Source organism: Cyanistes caeruleus, chromosome 24 (genome assembly GCF_971803275.1).
Source record: "Cyanistes caeruleus chromosome 24, bCyaCae1.hap1.1, whole genome shotgun sequence".
Lineage (NCBI taxonomy): Eukaryota > Metazoa > Chordata > Aves > Passeriformes > Paridae > Cyanistes > Cyanistes caeruleus.
In genome coordinates this window covers 211,242-217,120 of record NC_141724.1, presented here as the reverse complement: position 1 = coordinate 217,120, position 5,879 = coordinate 211,242, and positions in this window count along the sequence as shown.

The window sequence follows — 5,879 nt, the reverse complement described above, 5'->3', positions numbered from 1 at the left end:
CAAACCGAGCCAAACCGTGCCAAACCGAGCCGAGCCCGCCCCGCCCCGCCTCCCGCCCCGCCGCGGTGCGAGGGGGAGGGGGGGAAGCAGGCGCGGCAGCTCAGCACCGCAGCGGGTACGCGCATCACCCGCCGGTATCCTGCGGCCGGGTGGAGAACGAGCCCTCCCGGGTAATGAACCCCGCCGGTATCCTGCGGCCGGGTGGAGAACGAGCCCTCCCGGGTAATGAACCCCGCCGGTATCCTGCGGCCGGGTGGAGAACGAGCCCTCCCGGGTAATGAACCCCGCCGGTATCCCGCGGCCGGGTGGGGGTCGGGCTCTCGCAGGGAGGGACGCGGCACCTCTCCGGGAGCCCCGGGAAATACGAGCCGTCCCGGCCAGCAAATGCTCTGGGAAAGTCTTTTCCCGCTGGAGGTGGGGCTGCGGGGGGACAGGCTCTCCCTGTCCACGCATTTTGCCGACAGATGACTTTCCTAACTGGATCGTCCCAAGCCTCCAGCAGAGCCGCCTACCCGGGACAACATCTCCGTCCAGCGCCAGGAGCTTTGTCACCCCTGTCGCGCTCGTCAGCCCACGCGCGGCCATTCCGGGCTATTAATAACCAGCAGCCTGCGGAGGAGCAGGGGCGTACCGTGAGAGAGCTGAAAGCCGAACCTCTCCCTCCCTTTCACCCAGGATGCTGCGCTCCAGCGTGAGCAGGATGCGGATTTAGCTGACCCAGTATAACACATCCTCCCTGGCTGGGAGGGGAAGAGTCGCCAGCGTAAACACCATCGCTTGCACAGCCTGAGCCCCCTGCCTCTGGGCTCAGAAAAAAAAAAAAAAAAAAAAAAAAAAAATTCAAAACCACAGTAGTTGCCTACTGTAAAGGAAAATTGAGGCTGTTTCTTGAAATTTGTGTGCCCCAGTGCCTCAGTTTCACAGAGCAACCACTTACTCCTGTCACCACGGGGCTTTTGCATTGTAAGATTCAAGCAGAAGCAGCACTGAGAAGCCCTCCAGTCTTTAGCCATCTTCAGCCAGAGGTCTTCAAACTGTACAGAAATGACTCCATGGTACTTATATTCCCACCTGCTAATCCCAAGATTTAAGGTCTTAAGTGCACTTTAAAGCTCTTTCAGTACCCTTCAGGACCTGATCTAGTGGGCAGCATCCCTGCCTGTGGTGGGCAGCTGAACTAGGTGATCTTTAAGGTCTCTTCCAAACCAACCATTCCAGCCTGAGACCAGCACCCCTCTAGTTCCTCTCCAGCATTCACGGGTCCTCTCTTCCCCTCACAGCATCCCTGTCCAGCTGCTGGTCACACATGAGGTGCTCTAAGGTATTCTGAGTGCAGTACCATCGTGTTACTAAGGCTGAAAATCACTGGATTCTCCAGTGAATGTGTCTCTCCACTGTGGGACTGCTCCATACTGCTGAGTCACCAGGATGCTTTCCTTGGAAAGAAGGAATTGGCAGTTTCCAGACTGACTTCTGTGACCCTGTTGTATTTATTTCCATTATGTTGAGCACGGCATGGAAAGAATGGTCTGACAAATAAACATGTTCCTGCAGGAATGCTCCATGAAACAATGCGGTGCTAAAGACTGTTTTCCAATAAAGAGGGCTCCATTTCCTCCTATTCATCCTGCCTGACAGATCCATGTGAAGTTTTCTTCTTATCTTTGAGGCTGATTTTCTTCTTCACAAGGATGCCTGGCACAAGGCCCGGGGATGCAGATGCTGTAGACTGAGTCAGACTAAGAGTGCAGTGGAGGCCAGCGCAGTAAACAGCCACTTTGGATACCAGCAGCTCTGTCCTTCACCCTTCCCATCCCTCTGGGAGTCTTGCCTGGGATGCTCATGCTTTCCCTGTCTCCTCATCTCACCCGAAGTTCCCTCCCTGAGCATGGGGGTGTCAGGTGCTCACCTTCCAGGGGCACAGCTTCAGGTGAAGCACTCCGGCATGCTGCCATGATAAACCATTTACAAATTAGTAACATAGGAATTAATCTTAAATTATGCTATTTTAGTTAAATTTTCATGCAACTGCTTAGCATTGAAAAAGCCTTTCTAAGTTTCATCTTTCATCCATGTTGCTGAGCCCCAGTGGAGGTAGGATGGAGCCAGGGATATCTCTTTGTGAAAGAATGACATGTTGGTGGCATTTAAGCCTGAACAGAAGTAAATTAAACATCTAGATCATAAAAGTACCAGAGGATGTTTGAAAACAGGCTCTTTGCAGCAGTGCATTAGTTGACTGCAGAGCCTGAGCCTGTGTAATGAGTAATATATTAATTTATAATTAGCATAATACAGTGAAGCTCAGCAAATAGCTCTGTGCACTCTGGATAATTCATCAGCAGAAGAAGCGGTTCTTAATGGTTTCCAAGGTTTGTGTGTCCCGTAATTGGGAAGTTCAGCATTTATTGTTATTTCCTTGAATGGATAATTTGATTGCAACCACACATCTTTATTCTGCCTGTTTCTGCTGGAGTGCAGAGAAGCCTTCAGAGCGTTGCTGCTCTGGGTATGTCTGTGACCTCTCTGCAGGTGAATACATCAGTGTTTTGCAGAGCAGATGACCTGGATTTGGTGCAGATTCCCAGAGGGTTTTACCCTTTCCTCTCCATTCTGCAAAAGGGAGGGGGGAAGGAGGCACATTAACCTCCTTGGGTCACTTGGCTTTCCCCCTTCTGCTGCTTCAAAATCTTCCATACCATTTTCATATCTCCCAAGGGATCTTCATTAGCAATTCTGCTCTCAAAGTCTTCTGGAGCCTTCTGGTCTCATTTAATATTACCTGACAGTAGGAATACAGAAGAAGAAGAATAAATGTATAACAGTAACACTCACTGGAATTTATGGAACCTTTGGGGAACTTATTTTTCAATTTGGAAGCACAGACCCACATTCCAGATGATGCAGGAAGCAAGACTTCTCCCTGCTCTTGCAGCAGTGCCCAGGCTTCCCAGAGATCCTCTCCCTGGACTGCTGTTTTGACAGGCTGGGAATCTGCACTGAAATTCCCTATTGTCAGCAAAACCTTCTGAAAAGGGAACAAAATCCTCGGAGGTGGGTATTCGGTGCTGAGACAGCCTGGAGGCACTGGGGCCTCCTCAGATGAAGGGGATAAATAAACTTGAATCTTAATTCAGTGATCCACTGAAAATAGGGTGTGATAAATCTTCCTCAGGAATAAAATGTCAGGAGTTCTGCTTTTTCCAGCTTTAATAAAATAATTTGTACCCGTCTGCCTATTAGCAGCTGCAGGTAAGTTGATTGCACTGAGCATTTGAAATCTTCTGACACACCCATCTGCCTTTGCATAACCATTTGTCCCTAACCTTTCTTGTACCCCAAGCCCAAATCCACGAGTATTCTTCTTGGAAAGGAAAAAAAAAAGCTGTTTGTTCACCTGGAAGGTAGAGAAGGATTCCAGGCATGGGACAGATTTCTTACATGGGAGCAGGATTTATCACTAAGGATACATCAGGAAATGTTGCTGGGGTTTTCTTGGCCAGTTCCTTTCCAAACTTGGCTTGTTATGGATACTGGAAACTTGGGTCCCCTCATCCAGTAAAGTACTGGGTTCCTTGAGGAGTCACAGTCAGGGAAGAGAGCAAGGCTGAAGGCTGCTGCTGGACACTCAGTAAAAAGTCAGGATGATGATGATAAGGAAAACTGTGTTCACTTTCACCAGAATTTAAATTAAACCAGTTTTACTGAAGTCTTAATTCCTCCCCTGCATTTAAATGCTGTGATCTGGAAAGCAACAAGTTTATATTTCTGTATCATTACATCTATAAAGAGCTGGAGTTTTGTAGGCTTCCTTATTAAATAATCTGGCCTAATTTAATTGGAATTTGTCTGGTGTGGAAAATAGCTTTGATTTCATTTGCTCTTGATCATTCCACTAAAACTTTGTGATCTGAAAGTAGTATGTTTGTATTTACTTACCACAGCACTAGAGACCTGCATTGGCAGGCTCTCGATCAAATTACCTGATGAATAAAAACAGCAGATTTAATCTAGTTTCATACTGGGTTTTTTTGTCATTATTATTAAAGCACTCTGATCTGAAGAATGAGATGCTTTTATTTCCTTAATATCTTATAACTGGGATTCTTGTAGAACTTTTCTTATTTCTTTTGAGTAACCAAGTCTAACTAATTGAAATTTAACATATGGCAATATTGACTCCGTAAAGGGGGAAAAGGAACTCAGTTTCCTAGTACAAAATAGCAAAGTAACCTATTCTGGTCAGGAGCTGGGGTACTCTCCCCTGGATACCTGTGTGCATTTTGGGGGTTGTGAGTCCCCCCAGGAGCTGGTGGGTCACCTCAGGGCATCTGCCTTGCCATCTGTCTGGTGCCCTGGGGAGGCTGCCAGGGGTCCCAACCTGGCACTTGGCTGGGACTCAGTGGTTTCTGGGGAAGGGAGGGGGGATGCACAAAGGCTTTGGGACCCCATGGATAGCAAATGGCTGCGAAATTTGCAGACTGCCCACATGTGATTTGTCTGAACAGCTGCTGCTCACTTTTAACTCAACTTGGTCTTGGAAATTATTCCACACTTCCAGCTGAGCACTGGAGTGGAAGGTCCAGGAGAAATCAAGGAGCTGTCCTCAGAAACCAAAAGCTTTCATCGATGTGCAAATAGGTTTGAGCAACACAACGGAAATGAGTGCACGTAGCTTCAACCTTTCATCTCAGCTGTGCTGACGTTGCAGGTCTAATTCCTGGCAACAATTGTGAAAATTGAACCTTTGCTTTTGCTCTTTGTTGGTGTTTTAAAGCCTGTTGCTGCCTGATGCTAGAGCAGCCATGCAAGCTGTGTCCTGAGGGCACCAAGAGAAGCTTTTTGGACAAGCCTGGAACTGCCTTGGGAAAAGAACTGGCCCAGGTTGGTGTTGTGGTGCCAGGTTCTGGAATCCCCTGTGTAAGGGAGAGTCTCCTGCACAACACAATCCAGGCTGGTGACGCTATTTCAGTTCCAGAGAAACTGAATTTTGGTGGCTTGACACCAAAGACGGGCTCATGTTTTGCGGAGAAGAGGGCTGCAGGAGTGGGTCCATGTCTGTCTGTTCAGCCCCACACCATTCAGCAACCCTCCGTGCTTGCAGAGCCATCATACCTCTTTTTTTGGGAGAGAAATTGGTTTGGGGGTAAATTAGGTCTGACTAGGCTCACCCTTCGAGGAGAATGCCAGGGCCAGCAATCAGTCTGGCCGGCTGTCCGTCCATCCCCGCACATTCCGTATCCTCGGAGTGGCGGGGCCATCACCCCCCTTTGTCTTGGTTTTTTTTGGGGGGTCCGGGGGGGAAGAAGGAGTTGTGTATGTAAATAATTTTTCCGGTAAATTCTCTCCGCCCGTTCCTCCTCCCCGAGCGCCTTGACGGGCCCCGGGGCTGACCGGGGCGGGGGCGGGCGGCTCTGCGCGCAGCCGGTGCCGGTGCCAGCCCGGGGTAGCGGGGCCGGTCCCGGGGCAGCGGCAGCAGCAGCCGGTGCCGGTGCCAGCCCGGGGTAGCGGGGCCGGTCCCGGGGCAGCGGCAGCAGCAGCCGGTGCCGGTGCCAGCCCGGGGTCGCGGGGCCGGTCCCGGGGCAGCGGCAGCAGCAGCCGGTGCCGGTGCCGGTGCCGGTGCCAGCCCGGGGTCGCGGGGCCGGTCCCCGGGCGGCAGCAGCAGCCGGTGCCGGTGCCGGTGCCGGTGCCGGTGCCGGTGCCGGTGCCGGTGCCGGTGCCGGTGCCGGTGCCAGCCCGGGGTCGCGGGGCCGGTCCCCGGGCGGCAGCAGCAGCAGCAGGCGGCGCTGCGCCCCTTCGCGCTGGCAGCGGCTCCGCCGGGCTCCGCTCGGCTCCGCGCCCGCCGCCCCCGCCCAGCCCGCGCTGCCGCCGCTGCCGCC